Consider the following 22,492-nt stretch of genomic DNA (forward strand, 5'->3'; position numbering starts at 1 on the left):
TAACAGAGGTGAGGTGTTTTAAAGTTCTGATTCCTGATTTCCATCATTTCATCAGTCAATGGATTTATATGATTATAGAACTGGTGTAGAAGAGTAGAGAATCAGACCAAAAATGTTAAAAGAATGAAGTAGTTCAGAGTAGCTCCTATGAGCTCCTGAGATCAAGAAGTCAAGAAAGGATCCTTTCAAGACTCTTTAGTGGGCCTTATTCTGCTCTTGTGCAAGCCAGCAGGAGTATAGGATTAATGTAAAATGGGATCAGGATGGAGCCTTACAAAAGAAGGTGATATATACACTAAGATAGTCCTTACAAGCATAAACATACCTACCAGACATGTTTAGTAATTTAGTATCCATTTTCTTTTTTCAGTGTTTAGCCCTGTAATCAGTGTGGGGAAAATGTATTTTTCTTTGGCTGGTTCACATTTAAAAATGGTTACTCTGTGTGTATCTATGAACTACATAATAACCCAGAATTAATGGAGTTATTCTGAACTGATAAGAGCAAGACGGAGTGTCTCTAATCTTCAGCTCGAGTGAGGCAAGAGGCTCCATTCTTGTAAGATAACTTTCGAGGGCTCTTAACAGGTTATCATGTGGTCCAGCACTGTATAGACAGCACCCACAGAGGATTGGTACCTTTGGAGGCACCAAAACCAACTGTACTTCCAAGAACTATATTGACCATGCTTAGAGACTCTGATTTTCAGTTTTAACTGATTAACAATTCTGCCCCCTACTCTCAACAAAAAAGAGAGGAAAAAAAGAAAATTGTATTTAACCAATAAGCAGTGGAAATGGCGACTTGCATCTAAATAATTGTCCTCACAGAGCAGTAATAAAGGCTATGGAGGAGGGAGGGTGGTTTTCAAAGCAAACTGATGTGTGGTGTGACGTATTGTGCATTAATTGGCCCTGTAGAACCTGTGTGCATTTTAATGTGCTCTTTGAAACAGTAGGGGTATGTCTACACTACAAAGTTAATTCGAACTAACAGACATTAGTTCGAATTAACTTTGATAGGCGCTACACTAGCGCTCCGCTAGTTTGAACTTAATTCGAACTAGCGGAGCGCTTAGTTCGAACTAGGTAAACCTCATTGCATGAGGACTAAGCCTAGTTCGAACTTACCAGTTCGAATTAAGGTCTGTGTAGCCCCTTAATTCGAACTAGTGGGAGGCTAGCCCTCCCCAGCTTTCCCTGGTGGCCACTCTGGGCACCACCAGGGAAACTCGTATGTCCCCCTCCCGGCCCCGGACCCCTTAAAGGGGCATGGGCTGGCTACGGTGCCCATGCCAGGTGCAAGCCTGCCAGCACCCAGCCAGCAGACCCTGTACCTGGCACGGCACGAACCAGCCACCCGCTGCCACCCAGCCCTCCGCCTCTTCCCAGGACCAGGATGGCGGCTCCCAGGAGCCTGCCCGGGGCCATAAGAGATGGGCGCCCGCCTGGTCTAGTGAGGAGATCGTGGACCTCATCCACAACCTCTGCACTAGGCACAGGAAAGTGGCCGTCTAGGGCAGGAGAGCTGCCAGCCTGGCCACCCAGGAGCAGGTGTGCATGAAAATCAAGGTGGTCCACTGAGACCCCCGACCCTGAGCCCTGAGCTTAGAATGGCCGTACTAGGTCAGACCAAAGGTCCATATAGTCCAGTAGCCTGTCTGCCAACAGCAGCCAACGCTAGGTACCCTGGAGGGGATGGACCGAAACAATGACCAAGCCATTTCTCTCGTGCCATCCATCTCCAGCCTTCCACAAACTTTGGGCAGGGACACCATTTCTACCCCCTGGCTAATAGCACTCCATGGACCCAACCTCCATGACTTTATCTAACTTCTATTTAAACTCTGTTCTAGTTGTAGCCTTCACAGCCTCCTGCAGCAAGGAGTTCCACAGGTTGATTATTTGCTTTGTGAAGAAGAACTTTCTGTTACTAGTTTGAAGCCTGCTACCCATTCCTTTCCTTTGGTGTCCTCTAGTCCTTCTATTATGGGAACTAATGGAGAACTTTTCTTTATGCACCCTCTCCACACCACTCTTGCTTTTATAGACCTCTATCATATCCCCCCTCCGTCTCCTCTACTCTAAGCTGAAAAGTCCCAGTCTCTTTAGCCACTCTTCCTATGGGACCTGTTCCAAACCCCTGATCATTTTATTTGCCTCCCCTCTCCCAGCCTCTCTCTTCCCCTCTCCCACCTCTTTTTCCCAGTCTTCCCCAGTTTTGTTCAATAAAGGGAGATTCTATTTTTGAACACACGTTTTCTTTATTTTGTACATCAGGAAGGCGGGCTAGGGAAGGGTAAGTGGAAGGAGGTGAGGGAGGAATGGGGTACGCGCCTCTGATGGGGAGGACTGGGCTGGCTCTGCGGGCTTCTCGGGGTGGAAGTTCTCCTGCAGCCCCCCGATTGCCCCCTCCCCTCGGATGGCAGCCTGTGGCAAGTGCAGCCTGGGTGATGGCCGAGTGCTGTGATGTTCCGCGTTTGGGCACTCAGGGCACTCCAAGCCAGGACTGCTTTGCAAGCGGGGAACCCTGAGAACTGTCTGTCCGGGGTGGGGGTCGGGTCCCTTTAAGCACAGCCCTCGGCTAGCCTGAGACAGCAGCTCCACGCTCTAAGTCCTCATCTGATGCCCTGCTGGTACTGCTTCCGGCCATCTTTAACCTCTGTTCAGGGTCCACTTTGTGTGGACATGCTAGTTCGAATTAACAAATCACTAATTTGAACTAGTTTTTAAGTCTAGCTGCGCTAATTCGAATTAGCTTAGTTCGAATTAGCGCTGTAGTGTAGACATACCCTCGTATGTTAAAGGGCACTCAAGAACATTACAAAAATTATTCATTACAGGATGTATCATAGGCAATGAGTAATGCATATGCCATATATCACTCATTAAGTAAATACAAAAAGAAAGTCCCTGCTTTTATGGACATATTCATGAAAATGTAAATAATAACAAATAAAATCACATTAATAAATCTTCCAGTTTGTTCCATCTTCATCACTCTGGCAAAAACTGAATTTTTATCTGAATGGTCAGAAGGTGAAGCATGTCAGTCTGGGTGCGATCTTAGACCATACACTGAGTTACCATGCCCATCTGAGGAAGACCGCAGCTTAAGTTAAGAAGCACAGCTATCTTATTAGCAGACTGGCAAGTTCGTTGTTGGGTGCTCATGCTCCAACCCTCCAACAGCAGCTCTTGCTACCTCATATACGGTGGCAGAGAACTGCAAACACATCTGAAGTTAATTGTCACACACCCAACTAGTGGATATGTGGTTACATGCCACTATGTGGCCCATCTATGGCACCATGTGACCAACTCCCTCCCCTGTCTCCCAGTTCTGAGCAATATTGCTCCTCTTCCTATCAGACAAGAGGTTGCCACTGGCAAGCTATTGAAGAAAGTACACAACGACCCATGCCTACCACTGCACAATGGCCTTTTAAAACTGCCAGTCACATACTTGCTGTTACGTTTCACATTAGGGTCTCATCTACCATGCTAAAATATTAGGTCAGAAACAATGCGATTAGCTCAATGGATATATACTAGAATACTCAGCCAGTCCCTTGTAGCCAACTCCACAATCTGCCTGCCTGCTTTTGACTTGTCCCATCATCAGCCCTGTTGAACAGGTTCTGGAGTGGGCAAGGCCTCCGTGCAGCCAGTGAATATCACTGGGGCCTTTGTGCAGCTGTGTTGCAACAAAGCGGATGATGCACATTGCCAATGAATACTCACTGACTAGGTTCAACAGTGCTCTAGAAGACATGCATCACACCACTGAAGATGCCATCGCTTGGCTAAATGACCATGGACATGTTAAATAAATAATAAATCCCGAAAAACAGAAGCCCTAACTCTGCTTCAGAGCATGGGGAAGATCAAGTGCTTCACTGCCATAGGAGTATACATACACCAAGAGAGCTCTTCTATTGATTGTAAGATATTTGACAAAATAAGAAATTAACAAAACAATGTCTGTTTTCGTGTGGAGTTTTTTCTATTTTAAAAATGCCTAGCTTAGCAGAGCATCAGCGTTGTCTGCTTTGCAGCTAGTCCCAAACTGACACAGAGGTGTTGAGTGGGGTGGACTAAGGAAATGGTTTCTCTAGTGCTGATAACCAATTAGTGCCACTTCTCCTACTCGTGCTAATAAAATCATTATTAGCAATTTGGATAGCACTGGGAATATATGTAGTTACAATGCGAAGTTTTTGTACTTGTTAAAATGATGCTTCCAAAAAAAAGTAAAAAAGCCCAAATTTGTCTCAAAATTTTCTTTCCCAGACCTGCTAGACATTAGGGTTTGTGACTCAGAATCTCATGATTCCCAGCACCAAAGTTCTAGGGGGCATGGACTTCAAGGAAATTTAATTCTTCCCTTGTCCTGTAACCTCTCCATGTTCTCCAGAGCACACTTTCCTTTCTGCCGGGAATTCTGAAACAAGTGTCTGCTTTTTTCATCATATCTATCTAGAAAACGTCTTGTTCTCTATTAATGAACACTCACCTCTTTCGCAAGTCTAATGTTCTTTCTAGACTGTCTTTTAAAACTTCTATCTCCCATTTCCATGGTTAACTGTACACTCATAAACAAAACCTGGAAATGCCCAGTTTGTTTGAAATGCTTCTCTATTACCCTTTCTTTACCTTTTAATGTCATAGTGATTGAAACATCATCAGTTTCTGACAGACCTCGCAAGAGCTGACTTAGTTCTAACTTATGGAGCCCAGATGAGTGCAACAGTCCACCTCCCCAAATCCTGCCCTGGGGTATTTGTTGGAATAGGATAATTGCCTGTTTCTGTGACCTCTGTTTTTTTGTCTATTTATATAGAAGCTGAAATACGGGTAGCTATTCTTCCCACAGGATACTGAAAAGACCTCTTACAGTATGGATGAATTCCACACACTCTGCCTCAGATTTCAGTCAACACTTAGCACAGTATGCAGCTCTCTGACGTCACAAAAATGTAGGGAACCCAACCTAATATAACAGTTGTTTCAGCTATGGGCAATTCATACCTGCTGATTGGCATGAGTGTCCTTCTGGAGAACTAGCAAATCTGAAGCTGGGCACAAAATTAAAATAAAAGTGTACCATTGTTTTTCTTTCAGCTATTCACATTGTCTATACATCTAACCATTTCTCACTAACACAAATCTGTATGAAATTGTAAAATGAATGTAACTATCTTACCTAGCTGAGTGCATTGCTAGAAGAATTTTGAATCTGATTCTGGTTCTTCAGTAAGGTACTCTTTTGTTTCCACTGTTAACTGTCCTAATTTAAACTTTTCTCTTTTCTAAATAAGGACTGAAAAGAGGGCACTTTGAACTTTTCTACTTTTTCAGCCAGATGTCCTATTTAAACTCTGGCAACCTGCCACAAATATAACAGAGTGGAAAAAACTTTTTAAAATCTATCTTCTTTTGTGTCTTAGAGCTTAGCTCTGTTTTCAGTTGTATTTCAATTTTCCTTTTTAAATGCTAATGTCTGGAGATTGAAGGAACTTCCTATTATACACATATCACTGTTGTGTAGACACCAACTGTTGTTTTCAGATGAATGGTATTTCTGTGTTTTGAATAATCCCATAGTTAGTTGCTCGCATGCTAAGGTAAACAGTAAATTTAATCTGGGAAGTTGTGGACTGAAGAGTGGTAAGTGTGTTGATTTCAGGAAGCAAGATGATCAAAGAGTCTCTCTTTGTATTGCTATATGTTTAAGTACAGCCACAAGTGTGAAGGTAGTTAGTGGTTGGACTTTAACTAGCAGTAGGAGTAGAGGTTTGTAGTATTTAGATGGATCCATTCATTAGAGATGTGAGATGTGAAGGAACTATATAGCAAAACTTGAGTAGCTCCTATGATATTTAGTGGTCTGATGTGATATAAGACTTGAATGGAAAGTCAGAGCTGGTTTTGCAATACATGAGCATCCATCCAGCCAAAAGCAAATCTCCCAACCCTCAAGCTATGCCTTTTGTCCTGGTGATGAGAGGAGAGCCATGAATGGTCACATTCTCATCTGAGGGACTAATATGAGCAGACAGGCAATTAATTTGCATGCACAGTGATAGCCTGTTTGCGGAATACCTGTCTTGCAAGCTGGCTGGGGCCCAAATGAAAATCTGCTCATAATTACCGTACTCTTATTATCTGTACTGTATTAATGGCTAGTGTGCTCCAATCAGGGAATGGATGCTGGTGTACTAAAAATGTGCATTCACACATGAAGATGGTCCTTGTGCCAAAGAGGTTTACAATTCCAGTATACCATCTGATGATGCATCCAGCATGGAGAAAATCCTAAGTAGCCTAGAGCTTGCTCAGGAGGAGAGTTTCCTGGGAGAGAGGATGAGTGGAAGGGAGCCTTCCATGTCCTGACAATCCCTAACTGCAGGAATAGTCCCATGATACTGTGCGCAGCCAGAAATTAAGGGGTGTGAAGCATGTGGCTGGCCTTAAAACCAGCCTAAAATATGAATTAAGTACTTCTATGGTATCCCAACCACACTGAAGATCTAACCCAAGATTTCTACCACACATTTAGCATTTCCTGTGGAGTTACAGGAGGTGGGCACATTTTTCTGAGCAGAGTTAAAAAACCTCAGGCTGGGGGTGTTTTTCCAAATTCCAAATATGGACCGTTTGTATCAGTAAATGGGCACTTTTCCCAAATCCCAGATGAATGGATTCTGCAACAGATTTCAAGTCTGACTATCCACTAGGATTAATTGGAGCACTGCAGCCACATGTTAGAGTATCTAAACTTCCTAATTCTCCTTCCCTGCTCCCCTTCCCCTCTTCTCCCTTGTATCTCTACACTTGAAGTACTGGGGAGCAGAGGGGGAGGGGAGCAGGGAAGGAGAATTAGGAAGTTTAGATACTCTAACATGTGGCTGCAGTGCTCCAGCATAAAGTTCAAAGACACTGGAAACCTTCCTTGAAGCTTCAGTTCTCGAGGCTAGGAACTAAACAATGGATTCTCTCAATTTGCAGGCTCCATTATTAATTTTAATCGAAAATAAAGACTTTAATATTATGCTAATGCTCTTTACACATCCAGCTAATGGATTTCGCACTTCATGCCCTAAAGATATTCCGATCTATGTCTATGTATATCTTTTTTTTTTCCTGAGACTAGTGCTGTTTTTGTGAAAACTCCTTTTCACTTACATTTATGTTTATTTTGATACCTTTGTTGACCATTGTCTGTTCCACCTCGCTGGAAAAAATACAGTTGTACTGGGAATATGAACCTTAGGCCAGTATTCATGACCTAAAAATATTAAACTTTAAAGAATTCTAACATGGTTTTATGCAGCGGCATCCGAAGGTGGTAGAAGTAACCCCTTCAAAGCTTCCAAGGGTGGAATTGTAAAAGTGTACCAGAATGAAGCCAATCCCTTCAAAGTGAAGCAGCAGGATACATAGCAAAGGGTTAGGCAGATGGCAGATTTCCCTCAGTGATCCTGGATGATTATGTAAAATTAAAAAAAAAAAGTTCCCAGCACATATGGTAGGAGAATTTGAGAACTGGTGTCTGCAAGAGAGATGGGAAAAGATTTTTCTTTGTAGCTGGTAAGGAGACAGAAATAAAACAACCTTGCAAGATTTAATCCTTGACATGTAGGACCTGATTCTCATTTACACTAAAGTCCCTTCATTCACTCAGTCAGCATAAAGGGAGTGTAAATTTTCAGCTTCCCTTAATTTAGCCCAATGGTTGATGTGCCCATCTGATATTGATTTATTTTAACCAGTGAGATATAATGACAAAGCCTATTAGAACAGGGTGCACTCTTCAAAATGAAGTCTACTTAACAAATGTTGTAAGTTTTCCTGTCAACTATCAGGGAGGTGGAAGGTGAGGGATTCATGAATTTGAAAGCCTCTTATTGAATTATTTTGAATATATTGAATTACACATGACATTTTGATTAAAAGATAAGTTATAAAATTAACATGTATTATGTGCAGTGGAGTGTGGTGTTGATTTGTTGGTCTCAGGATATTAGAGATGGAAAAATGGTGAGGATGAACCTTTTGTTGGACCTACTTTTGTTGGTGAGAGGGATAATCTTTCAAACTTATACAGAACACTTCACCTTGAATAGTCCCTTGAAATATAAGTTAACTACTTATGATAGACAATCTGTTTCATATGGTATTTAGCTGTGACACTGAATATATTGTCCAGACATGAGGAAAAGCTCTGTGGAAACTTAAGTTTACAGATGATACCAAACTGGGTGGGGTTGCGACTTCTTTGGAGGATAGGGACATAATTCAAAATGACCTTAGCAAGTTAGAGAAATGGTCAGAGGTAAACAGGATGAGGTTTAATAAAGAGAAATGCAAAGTGCTCCACTTAGGAAGGAACAATCAGTTCCATACATACAAGATGGGAAGCAACTGTCTAGGAAGGAGCATGGCGGAAAGGGATCTAGGGGTCATAGTGGACCACAAGTTGAATATGAGTCAACAGTGTGATGCTGTTGCAAAAAAAGCAAATATGATTTTAGGTTGTATCAACAGGTGTGTTGTAAGCAAAACTCGTGAAGTCATTCTGCCGCTCTACTCTGCACTAGTTAGGCCTCAGCTGGAGTACTGTGTCCAGTTCTGGGCGCCACATTTCAAGAAAGATGTGGAGAGATTGGAAAGGGTACAGAGAAGAGCAACAAGAATGATTAAAGGTTTAGAGAACATGACCTATGAAGCCAGGCTTCATGAACTGGGCTTGTTTAGTTTGGAAAAAAGAAGATTAAGGGGGGACATGATAGCGGTTTTCAAATATCTAAAAGGGTGTCACAAGGAGGAAAGAGAAAATTTGTTCCTCTTGGTTTCTGAGGACAGGACAAGGAGTAATGGGCTTAAAGTGCAGCAAGGGAGGTTTAGATTGGACATTAGGAAAAAATTCCTAACTGTCAGAGTGGTCAAATATTGGAATAAATTGCCAAGGGAGGTGGTGGAATCTCCCTCTCTGGAGATATTTAAGAACAGGTTAGATAGACATCTGTCAGGGATGGTGTAGACGGAGCGTGGTCCTGCCTTGAGGGTGGGGGGCTGGACTCGATGACCTCTCGAGGTCCCTTCCAGTCCTATTATTCTATGATTCTATGATTCTATGAAAGATCTTTCTCCAAGAGAATTTGGTCCAATAAAAGAGATTCTCTCACCCATCCCTCTCTAAAATTGATATAAAAGAATAAATGCTGGCTAACTAATGGGTGTCAATATATAACTGTAAATGGGGAGTTGTCATTGAGAAGTTTTGTTTCCAGTGTGGTCCTGCAGAGGCTGGTTTTTGTTCCTATGCCCTTTAACATTTTTATCAGTGCTCTGGAACAAATCAGAAAATCATCAATGATTAAAATTTGAAGATGACAAATCTGGGGAGTGATAAATAATCAAGAGGATGGGTTATTGATTCAAAGTGATATAGATGGGCTGGTAAACTGGATGCAAGCAACAAATGTGTGTTTTTTATAAAGGTGTGTGTGTGTGTGTGTGTGTGTGTGTGTGTGTGTGCGTGCGCGCGTGCGCGCGTGCATCTGGGAGCAAAGTACACAGCCCATGCTTAGAGGACTCCCAAAGATTTGAAGAAGGGGTAGATTATCAACCTCAGAGGAGCTCCTAATTAGCCAAAGGAGCGAATGCAATCCTGGGATGTACAATCAGAGGAACCTGAGTAGGAGTAAACAAGTTATTTTTCTTTTATATTTGGTACTGGTGCGACGACTCCTGTGCCCAGTCCTGGAGCCTGCAATTCACGAAGGATGTTAAATTAGAGAAGCAGAGTCATCCTTACCAGTGCTGGTACCCTCTGCAGCCCAGCACCAGTACCCCTCACTTCTCAGGAGGGCTGAAGTTGTGGGGGATGCGGTTGCCAGCTTTCCTGGACTCGAAGCCATTTACTGTAGTGACATCCAATCCGGGAGAGTTGGCCTCCTGAAGCAGGGCCAGGAGGGAGGCACAGGCTGGAGGAGCCATGCAGCCAGCTGGAGACAAGTGGCGCTTTGAAGGGGGAAGCACCACTTCTCTCTAGCTGCCTGCAGTGCAACTGTGCCCTGCTCAGTACTCCAGCACACGACGGCTACTTGCGTCCGACTAGGGACTGGGCACTGAGCCTGGGCAGGTGGACGGGGAATGGAGCAGTGGCAGTAAAACTTATACAGAACCTGGGGTGCAGCTGAGGGATAGGGCTGGTGCTGGCTAGACCAGTGCTGAGCTGGAGAGACAGTGGAGGGCTAAGAATGGGGGCAGTTGGAGCCCATAGTCAGCATGTAGCTGCATAGGACACCATGAACTGTGGGGCAATTTGGTGCTCCAAATTTTGTGGTGCCCTATGCAGCTACGTGTTTTGCCTATCAGTAGGGAGAGCCCTGTGGAGAGGGCTCAGAGGAGAACCATGAGAATAATTAAAGTATTAGAAATCATACCTCATAGCGAGACGCTCAGCTTAATTTATTTAGCTAAAAAAGAGGCAAAGGGGTGACTTAATTACAGTCTGTAATTATCTAATTGGAGGAAATAATTGATAATGGTAACTTAGTGAAGCAGATAAACATACCATAAGTTTCAGTAGCCAGAAATTGAAACTCAAAAAATTTAGACTGGAAATAATGAGCACATTTTTGAGACTGAGGGTAAGAAGCGTTTGGCATTTTTAAGAAGGGGAATTGGAGGCTAGTGTTTAGAGCAGGGGGAGGGAAACCAGGACTCCTGGGTTCTATTCCTCACTTCTTGTTTTATTTATTTATTTTTTCATTTGGACAGATAACAGAACAAGGAGAAATGGTCTCAAGTTGCAGTAGGGGAGGGAGATCTATGTTGGATATTAGGAAGAAAATCTGTTTTACTAGGGATATGTCTACACTACAGAGTTTTGTCAGACAAATGGCCCTTTTTCCAACAAAACCTGAGTTATCTCCACACTGCAATTGCATTCTTCTGAAAGTAAATCAAAAGTACAGAGATTTTTTTCCAGTATTGGTAATCTTCTTTCTACAAGGAAGAAGCCTTTTTACGAGAGAGCTCTTTTGGAAAAAGGAGTGTGTGGATGGGGAAGAGGAAGTTCTTTTGAAAGAAGAGGAAAGAGAAAAAAGCACAAGTGCCCTGGTGGCCACTCTGTTCATAGTAATCACAGCTTACATGCGAGATAACGTCCATTCAGTGTGGATGCTATCTTTCAAAAAAGCAGATTGCTTTTTCAATGTGCTTTTGTGTGGGAATACTCTTTCGGAAGAAGTTTTTTCGTAAGATCTCGTCAGTAAATAGGAAGAGAGATGAGTAAGTCTCTGGGGATTCAGATATTCCTGCAACTTTACATTGTACCACAGGGCATATAAATATATATAATATATTTGCAAAAGCAGCTGGAATACTTTCTCTTTTTTTTTCCCGAGAAACAGAAACAAAACAAGCCAAAACTGACGTACATGTTTCTGGAAAGCATATGGGAAAAGATCATGAAGATTGTCAAGACAAAACTTGGTTTATTTGTTTGTTTTATATCTCGATGCATGATTTGAGAATCTGTTTACCCGAATTTATTAAACTTACATTGTTCTCTGTGTGGCAGCTAGGTTAGCTCTAGGGACTTATACTTTGTATGTATTTCCTTGACTGTTTCTTTAACATTCCAGCTGACAAAAGATCTATAAAACAGCCATTGACTTTGTAAGCATACTATATTATGCACCTGGGATGAATTCAGCCCATTAAATCTAATGAAATAATTGGAGTTGGACCAGGGAATGATTTGGCCCATGGTTGTTGTTATAGTCACACAGATGAAAGAGTATTGTAAAACCTAGAAATGCTCATCATGTTGATTAACTTGTATGGTAATATGTTTTTTACTTTTTTGAAATTTATTATACTACTATGTCTTAATCTTTTTATGGAGATTACAATGGGCTATTTTGTCTCAGGACTTCAAAAATGCACTAATTCTTCACAAGGACTATGATGCCCTTCACCTATTGGAACATGTTTTCAATCAGCTGAAAGCTGACTCCATTCAGATGCAGGAACAATGGTTTCAAAATAAAATTGACAAATACATTTGTGGACTCAAACATGCATGCATTTTTCTCAGTATTTGTGGGTCTGTATTAAAATGGCAGGTGCTGTGTTACAATGCATTATTGCTCCTTTCTCTACATCTTACAAGAATAGAGAAGGCTGCAACCTGACTAGGGGTCTTTCATGGGGTTTCAAACATTCTGCACACTACACACAGTCAATAGTGTTTGCTCTAAAAATGAAACCCTAATAAAATTGGAACTGAACAAAGTGTGGCACAGCAGCAGGGTATGTGAAGCTACAGCACATATTACTGATTTCTCAAATGAAAAATATTCTATGCTTGGAGTGGTGGAAAATTAGCCACTAACTACTAACAAACATAAATAGCTAATTTTTTATCACAGCTGGCTCTTAATGGCTGCACCACCTCATGCTATTTACCCAATGTTTTGGAAATGAAGGAACTACCCAGATTGTCAACCATTTGTTATGTCTTCATAAGAATACCTCTGAAAGCAACCAGTACTCTGGTGACCAGCTACTTATTAGACTGTCAACCATTCTCAACTTTGCCTCAGGATGGATAACTAACAAACTGGTTGCTAATTATTTATAATGGTGGATTCCTTTGGAAATATGACTTCAATAATGTATGATTAAACAATCTTGCCATGTAATCCACTACTCTATTATTTTTAATCGCAAATCTCTATAGTAATATCACCTTTCCTGTTGTTTGTAATGGAGGTTAAGATAAGGCATGCATGAGCATGTTCAAGGCCTCTGTCTAGTTCCATGTAAACCAGAGTTTAACTTTAGCCTTGCATGGAACTTCACAGGATGTACTACAAACTGACTGCCTGGGGGAAAGATGGAAGAGAGTGCCTTTGGAAAAGTAGTCTTACCTCCATGGACATAGGAGCACCTGGCTATGGTACTGTCTGCATTTTCTTCCTGTTTCTTAATTTATTTTGCTATCTTAATTGAGTAAATTCCCTTTGGTTTAAGAGTTGTTTTCTTAACCAGGAAATGCTACTTGATGAAAATATTTTCCTTTTGTCATTTTTTTTTCTGCTGAGCCATTCCACCAGTTCATAACTTGTATTCAATCTTGGCATTTATTTGGCTCAAGTAGCTAAGTATCTTGTAAAATGCTGGGCAAACAGAAGAGGAAATTTTGAAAGTTTTTGTATATAATTCAATATTATTTGCAGTGTTGGATTTATCACCTCGTTCCATTTGTTCGAGAATACACAGGTAAACAGTGTTCTGTATAACAGCATAAATAAACATGGGCATGTCTATGCAGAAGATTGGCGCTGCCCCAGTTGATCTTCCCAGTAAATTGAACTCAAAGAGTGACCCCGGCAGCTCTGGTCCTCCTGCTCTTCACAGGGAGTAAGGGAAGCCATTTTGAGCCTTTGTTACCTTAAGTCTCCTGCTGTGTGGATGGTACAAAAATGGATACCTTAACACCAGCTACACAATTTACATAGCTAAAGTTGTGTATCTTATTTTCATCTTCTGCTATAGTGTAGACCAGGCCCATGTGAGAAGGTTTGCTCCAAATATATGTTCTTCTGTCATCTTTATAGCAAGAAATCATTGACTAATTGTAGATAGTGATCCAAAAAATGCTAAAATCATGACTAAGTCACAGATAAGTCTCAGAAAAACTTCGTGCTATTTCTGAAGATTAGGTCATTCAGTCACAAAACAGACCCAATATTATGAATCTTGTGGAACCAATTGCAGGGCATGAACAGAAAATGTTCACAGTGAGCAGACAAGCCACTGGACAAAACTTTTTTTTTTTACACTAAATATAAGTTGAGAAATAATGAATAATTCCATATCATACTTGTGAGCAAAGAAAAAGCACTAAATAAAAGTACTACATTCCTCAAATTCCTTAGGATATAGCGAACAATTCAACCAATACAAATTCTAATTCTGCATCAGTAAATTTAACCCTCCTCTATAGTAACATCCAATAAACTGGGACTTGTGATTATGATATACTTATTAGGAGAGTGCTCTTCATCCAATCTTCTCTACCATGTAGTTTTCAGAAAGTGTTTGCTTTCGTATGTTTTATGCAGATTAGATTCTTTTTCTAAGCATGTTTATTTTCTTATCTTTCTCTATGCTCACCTTTAGCTACTGCTTATAAAGTTACTGCTGCACAGACCAGCTAAAGTAAATGAAAACCTGTTGTGACTTGCCAGTTCATTCAGTGATATCAAGTTATATTTGCACATCTGTAATTTTGGTTGTGTTTGAATTTGCCAGGCAGGTAAACTTAAGTTTAATTTTTAACTAAAATAAATAGAAATAACAATTTGGGTTTTGTGTAAAATGCAATTAAATAACCCCTACTATAATTATGGATTTTATTTAAGTGGTTGAATATTTAAGCATCTACACCATAATATTCCCACATCTCACTGCCAATACAAAAAATAGGAAATGTGTGAGAGATTGCTTAAGAGGGAATTACAGCCCTTTCTTTTAAAGACTCAAAAAGGAAAGACTTTCCCTAAGGGTACGTCTACACTGCAATACTATTTCAAAATAACTGTCTGCTGTGTAGACACAGACTAAGATTTTTTTTTCTTCAGAATAGTACTAGGTATAGTTCAAAATAACTAGTGCTATTTTCAAAAAACTTAGTCAACATCTACACAGCAGGCAGTTATTTCAAAAAGTGCCAAAATACTGTCAAGCTGGAGGACTTTTTACTTCGACTCCTGTAACACTCATTATATAAGAAATAAGGGAAGTTGAAGAAAGAATGCTCTGTCTCTAAATAAGTACTGTGTAGAAGCTTCCTATTTCGAAATAAGATTTGTAATTGACGTAGCTCAATTTGCGTAGCTTATTTCAAGTTAAGATCTGCAGTGAAGATACACCCTAATCCAAGTCTAATTCCCCGAGTCCTGCAAGTGTGGTTAAGTTGCAAGAACTTTTTTTGGTTTGTTTTTAAAACAGGCAAGTTTTATAGGTAGTTAAATTTAACTCGGGGCTAATGGTAGGTGTTCTCCTGTTGATGATGATGATGATGATGATTGATGATGATGATAATAATAATTAATAATACATTTTGGCTCAATGATTTTTAATTATTTGTCCTGCTTAACTATCTTTGACTTGAAGAGTTGGCTTTTTAGCTAGGAAGGGAAGAATAGCTATTATATTATATATGGGTGCATTTTCCTCATCTACCTATTATCCAAATCTGAGCACTTTCTCTCTGGCTTCTCATGCCTTTTACCCTGTTTCTGTGACTTCTTAGAACAGATGTTTCCATATGTGTACCATCTCCCATTCTTCTCCCTGCTAATATTATTCATTTAAAAATGCAAGTTGTATGGCTGATCTCATATTAACCTTGAGTAACAACACCTTGAAGCTTAGTGGCCTGTCTTTAATGGAAATATTTATACTGGGATGAACCCAAAGAGCAGATCTGCCATGTTGGATTAAAAGGGAGATATATCAATACAGTTTCATCTTTACAAATATCCCCAGAATAGAGGTACCCTAAGTGGCTGGTAATCTTTAAGGCTTTTCTACAATAGCAGAAGAGAATATATATTTTCCCCTTCGCACCCTATTAGCCCTCCTCATTGATGTTCCATCAGAGCTTTTATTTTTCTTAACAGTGAAGTCTTAGACCAGTGGTGGGTGAGCTACAGCACATTAGAGTAAGCCTCTGGTGGGCCACCAGGCCAATCATATACTTTGCAGCCACAAGTATGGCCACTCACAGCTCCCATTGGCTGCTGTTCAGTGTTCCCGGCCATTGGGGGCTGCAGGTGACTGTAACTGTGGATGCAAGATTTGTCTGTCTGCCTGCCAATGGCTTACCCCGATGAGTCATGGTGTGTGGCTGCAGTTGCCTATCACTAAGCTAAAATTATGGAATTGTTTCACCAAAGAGGTGGCTGAAGCTTGAGTAATTAAAACTAGACTGGACACGGCACCCAAGAATATACCTCAGAGAACAATGAAAGAATCGAACAAGTTAACGTAATATGTCTTTTTCTTTTCTAATTTTAATCGGCTCAGTCACACCCTGGATATGTTGCATCAATAGGAATTGAATGCCATTGGGACTTGATCCAAAGCATGATATGGCTTTAAGATACTGTGATCACATCTTGCATTCATGCCTCTTTAGCTTTATTTTTTGATAACTTAAAAAACAACGATCAGTCCTGTGGCACGTTAAAGACTAACAAATATATAAGATCATGGACTTTTGTGGGTAAAACCCACTTCCCCAGATGAGTTGATTTTTCTCATGAAAGATCATGATCTAATATATTTGTTAGTCTCTAAGACAGCGTTTCTTAAAGTGTGTTCCGTGACACACCAGTGTGCCGCGAGGCAATCAGAGGTGTGCTGCTGAGAGCGGAATTCAAAATGGCTGCCCTTAAAGGGGCAAGCCTCTTTTTTTTGCTCAACAACTTTTCCCCTTGGGCAATGTTTCCCAAATGGTGCTCCGCGGAACCCTGGGATTCCGCGAAGTGGAACTCAGGGTTCCCTGAAAAAATATGCTCCCCCACCCCCTGCAGAGCCTGTAGGCAGCTCCTGCTACTGCATGCGGCCTCCGGTGCTGCACAGCCTCCTCCTCCTCCATGTGTACAGGTGGCAGCTTTTACAGCAGCCACTGCTGCTAGGAGGGGAAAGGGTGACCGGAGATGAGGAACTGCTCCCGGACCTTGGTGATTTCAAACTGTCACCTGAGGGGAATCCGTCTCAGGCTCTGTCACTGCCTCCCCCTTGGGGATTGCTTGGGCTCTGCTGTCCCCCATGAGCTGCTGCTCTCTCTCCCTTGTGCCCCTCCCCAGCCTGCTCGGGAAGTGGCAGAGTTTAATCTGGCAGGGATGGTCAGAGTTTCTACCCCTTCCCCCGCCCTGCCAGCAGAAAACCTGGCCTGGTGCTGCAGCTGCTCTGAGTTCCCCGCTGCATGGGCGGGGGGGGGGGGGGGGGGACACTGATCTCTCCACCCTCCCCTGAGGAACAAGAGCATGCTCCCTGAAGGCTTTTCCTGCTGCAGCAGGGTGCCCCCTCATGCCTAGACCCCACACCCAAATCCCCCTCACTCCCCTCTCCCTGACAAGACCCCACATTCCCAGCTTGCTCTGACACTCTGCCTCAAGTCCCCTCCTATATATACCCTCCCTCCTGGCCAGACACCCTGCCCCAAGTCCCCTCCTCTACCCTCCCTCCTTGTCAGACACCCTGCCCTAAAACCCCTCCTCTACCCTACCTCCTGGCAAGACACATGACATTATTTAGCATTTGTTTATTATTATTATTACTTTTTTGTGGCCTACATTTTCAGCTCCATGTACCAGACTCTTATTAGGGCAGTCTTCCTGGGGAGGAAGGGGGTCATGGCGCATTCCAACCCCCGGGTCCTGTGGTTGGTTTTTGGGGGCTGTGTTTTTGGTTTTTGTTTTTTTCTCTACAAAAAAAATTCTTGTTGTTCCCCATAAAAAATATTGTTGTTCAGTATTCCTCAGTTTTAAAAAGTTTAAGAAACAGTGCTCTAAGGTGTCACAGGACTTCTCATTGTTTTTAAAGTTACAGACAAACATGGCTACTCTTCCGAGACTTTTACTTTTTTGGTGTCCATCTTACTGAGCCGTCCTCATGCCAAGGTCTCCTCCTTGTTAAAGCAGCTCCTGCTGTTCATGTGGATTAAATCCAGCTCAGAAAACTGTGAAACAAAAAACTGTCAGATTTGACCTTTATCTTTGCTTCCCTTGTGACACTCATTAAATGCAGAGAGGGACACACACAAATCAGATTTGGAAATTTGGAGGTTGCCACTAAAGATTTACCTCTAGTAGATTTGACAAAACTATCTCAGGTAAAACATATTTCTTTTCTCTTTCACAACAACAACAAAAGGAAATTTTACTCTTTCCCCCCTGTTCAAAGCAAAGGGAGTGTTCAGATTGCACCTCTTTCTGCACCCCACCCACATAAAGCCCAAACACAAGTTCTGTGCAGGGGGAGCGGAGTCACGTTATGATTCCTTGAGATGCTGGCTCATAACTAGTAATGCTGTTTGGCAAGGACACTTCTTCAGTGGTCCTTTGTTTGGCTTCACAAGCAAACAAGGGGGGAAAGGAGAAAGATGTTGCTTAGCAACAGATCTCTTTGGTCAGGTACTGTATGACTATGTGAGAACAAAATCTGTAAATTTCAGCAGATTTCAGCTCTTTTTGAGACTTTTTGTTTCATTCCTCAGAAACTAGCCTTTCCTTTCTAAAGCATTTTATGGGGTCTAACTTGCCCAACATAGAAAAGCCAACAGGCTGCTTAAATCATGACACCGCATAAATACCAGTGTGGCTTTTGACTATTAAGGTCACTAAATTCAGTTGATAGACTGTATCTGCTTCAATACGTGCATCAACTGAAGACAGCTGAACAAAACTGTCCTCATGCACAGAATCCCACTTTTTTTCTCTCTAAAACCTCCCCGACCCATTTTGAGAATCCATGAGCAACACAGTAGGGTACATACTTATTGCATTTATATAGAGAATTCATTGTAATTCACATGCTATTTAAGTTTTGATATGTTTAGCGGGGCTTTCATACTTAAATGGGATGATAGTGAAAAAGATTCTTTCATGCTTATCAGGAGAATAATTCCCGTCTCTGGATTGCACTATCTGGACACCTGTAACAGAGGGAGTAATAGTCTTTCTTATGTAAAATGTGACATTATTGCTGTATTGATACAATCTTGCAAAAACCATCTGCAGCCTGGAAGTAACCATAGCAGCGCAAAAAGCTCTAAAGTCAATGCTGTTGATTCTGGATGCAGAAGTAAGGCTATTTAACATATTTACAACTAGTCAAAAGGAATCCCACTGTTGAATTAAATGGTATTTTTGGAATGTATAATAGCAACTTAGTTTGCACTCTAGATATTTATGCACAAATAATGTTCATAAGCCTGACCTGAAAGACCAAAATATAAAATTTGTCATTTGAATGTATGTCCATAGGACCAAATTAAGACCCATTTGAGTTGGGGTATGGGGTGGAAAAGACATATGTCAGTGCTTCAAAACAACATTAACTTGTGTCTATTGAGTAATACATTCTCTAGGGGAGGAGTAGTCTGCATGAGAAAGAGACTGGCCTATGAGTGATTGTACATGCCCGCAGAGTCCAAATCCAACCAAATGTCTTAGTGACAGATATGCTAATTTCCTTCTGTATCCACAAGAAATCTTTTTAAAATAACGTGTAAGTTTCTTTGCATTCCATTGTATTAAATACAAAGGTTATGTTTTACTGTAGGCTGAGATTGTGTGTAATCTATTTCTGGGGAAAATATAATGCAATACATGGGAAGTGTTATAAACATCTGGGGACTGTGTTGTACAATGTGCCAAAAATGAATGGTCATTTTGGACAAACTATGTCAAATGCTTTGGTTGGGAATTCTGTAGGGGCTAAAGAACATAAATTCTCCATCTTCAAGCACCCCCAGCTTTTTGAAGCTTTGCCCTGGCCAGTGATCCATTATCTGCTTACCATCTGCTACACAAGGCCGAGCTCAAAGGCCCAAGTTGTGTAAAGGAAAGACTGAACTATTCATGGTTGTACTAGTTCTAAGCTGGGGCTATTATGAACTTATTGCTACAGAAAAACTCCTTTGTGGATTCTAAAGCAATGACGTCCACTGGAGCCCTGGATGGAGTTAGCATGTGATCTCTGATAACTCTCTCTGATAACCTTATTAGTACAGGCAGTCCCCGACTTACGCGGATCCGACTTATGTCGGATCCGCACTTACGAACGGGGCTTTTCTCGCCCCGGAGCTCACGGGCGGCGGGTTGCCACCTGTGTCCTACTGGGCAAGAAAAGCTTCTCCCGGTCTCCCTGGTCTGCTGGGGGGGGTCCAGCAAAGCCGCTGGACCCCCCCCCCCCCAGCAGACCAGGGACACCCGAGCAAAGTCGCCGCCTGGGCGGCTTTGCTCGTTTGCCCGGGAGCAAACCGCCCAGGCAGCGGGACCCCCGCCGCCTGAGCGGCTTTGCTCGGGTCTCCCTGGTCTGTTGGGGGAGGAGGGAGTGCAGCTAGTGCGCCCCCCCCCCCCCCCAGCAGACCAGGCTTTTGTTGTGGGATGCCTTGGGTAGAGCAGCTGGGGTGCTGCCAGGTTGGTCCTGTGGGAACCTACCGGGCAGTGCCCCAGCTGTTCTGTCCCAGGCTCCAGCTGTTCTGATCCCAGCTGTTGAAACTGATCAGGCTGATTCCAGGAAGCTGGGGGCAGAGCAACTCTGCCTCCAGCTTCCTGTAGTCAGCCCCTGGTCAGTTTCAGTGGCAGCAGCTGAATCTGGAGCCAGTTCCGACTTACATACAAATTCAACTTAAGAACAAACCTATAGTCCCTATCTTGTACGTAACCCAGGGACTGCCTGTATGTATACAGGCTCATTTTTAATGTTCTCTGTGAGGCTTTCACTTAATTAATAATGTTGCTTGGCTAGAAAAAGCTGTGTGGTAATTTGCAATGGCTAGTAATTACAGAGGGTCATAAACTTTAGAGAGAGACAAACACAGACCCTGATCTGTTTGGTCAGTTTGGCTTGCTAGAGACATCTGAATATACACAGGGAATTGTACAGCTTTGGGAAACCCTGAACAGGAGAGAGCGGAATGCTGTTCCCTAGTCAAGAAATATAGTGGTTCGGGAATCTAGAGTGAGTTCTCTTGAGGGACCGAGGTTCAGTTGTCCTGAACTATGGCAGCTCCCTCTATGGAGAATCTGAAAAATGTCAATGCTGTGGATTTTAGAGTGCCAAAGAATGGGTCTGTCTCTTTTTCTGTTACTGCAGGGGGAAGTTCCTGAGGTTAGCAATTCCTGATTCATGGCCAGCTCTATGAAACAACAAAGTTTTTACGATGAGCTCACTGCATGCTAGTCAAGGACTTTGGGAGATTAGTGAGTATTGTGTGAATGCTCATGTAGTGCAAAATAATAGAAGTTCATGGTTATAAACCATATTATCAAGCCTTTGGGGTTTTTTATTTTAGGAAGTCTCCATAACCTAGGATTAAATAAATAAGTGAAAAAACTGGATATACTAAGTGCATTATTAATGAGATGTCATCAATTTGTAGGTCTCTAGTGGTTTTCATCCTTCAGTGTCTTACTTGAAGTCCATGTGCCCACATATTGATATCTCCTTGTAAAGAAAAATATAGATTTTTATCAATCAAAGTTAGGGAGAAAACCACAAAGGCTATACCACTTCCCTTGGTTCTAGTCAACTAGTGATTACTATAGAAAACAGGAAAACTCAAGTTTAGAAACTAATTAGCTTTATTCCCAATAGATATAAATTAAGGAGATTGTGCAAGCCATTCATTTTTGTTAAATAGTTTTGGATGATAACTTATGGGGATTGCTATGAGTAAATGGGATGTTAAGATTATGTTCGAACAGGTGCTGCCTTGTAAACAGCTTCAGCATTGATGTGAACAGATTGCATGGGACAAAAAATGCTCAAAGGGTTACAAATATATCCATACTGTATCTTTTCTGGCTCCACATTTTTTGGCTCCAATAACTATGCTGTTGAACATTGCTATGACAGAGGTGGACCATATGAAATAGATCTACACCTTTAGGCTCAGTGGATGGTTCCAGGGAAATCACACACTTCATTACACTTAAGCACAGTGAGATGAACAATACTGAAATTCTAATATGAAACATCCATGGGATATAGCTTATTGACATAAATAGTATTTCGAGGAAATGGTTTTGTTTTATGGATGGCTAAGCAAGTCAATATAATACATTTAGCTGTCTGACAAGAAAAAAAATCAGTGGAATTAAAATCAAGAGAAATACACAATAGAGAAAAAAGTCAGCTATATTACAGTTATTGAAGGAGCTGCCTGTGGATTCTCATGCTTTTATCTATCTTATTAAATACTCCCACCACTGTTGCAGTGTTCTCAGCCTTAACTTCAGCAGTTGCTCTGCATTACTGTACTTCTACTTGAGAACTGTGCATGTCTGTGTGGGTGTCTACACAGCAAAGTTATTTCGGAATAATGACTGGTATTGTGAAATAAGTATGCAGGCCTCTACACAGCAATTCCATTATTTCAAAATAATTTTGAAATAATGAACAGCTTTTTTCAACTTCTGTAAACCTCATTCTACGAAGAATAAAGCTTATTCCGAAATAGTTATTTTGGACTAGGGGCTGAGTAGATGCTCCACTTCTTCTATTTTGAAATAGACTCTCACCAGGGCCATTCTAAGTTATTCCTTCTGGGGCTCTAAACTGAGATAGCAGGTCTACATTAGGGAAGCCTGCCTCAGATTAATATTAATTTTGAGGCTTCCCTGCAGTGTAGACATGCTGTTTTGAAAGAAGCTATTCCGGAAAAGCT

The sequence above is a fragment of the Pelodiscus sinensis genome, chromosome 6, assembly GCF_052426305.1.
Source record: "Pelodiscus sinensis isolate ZL-2025 chromosome 6, ASM5242630v1, whole genome shotgun sequence".
NCBI classification, from domain to species: Eukaryota; Metazoa; Chordata; order Testudines; family Trionychidae; genus Pelodiscus; species Pelodiscus sinensis.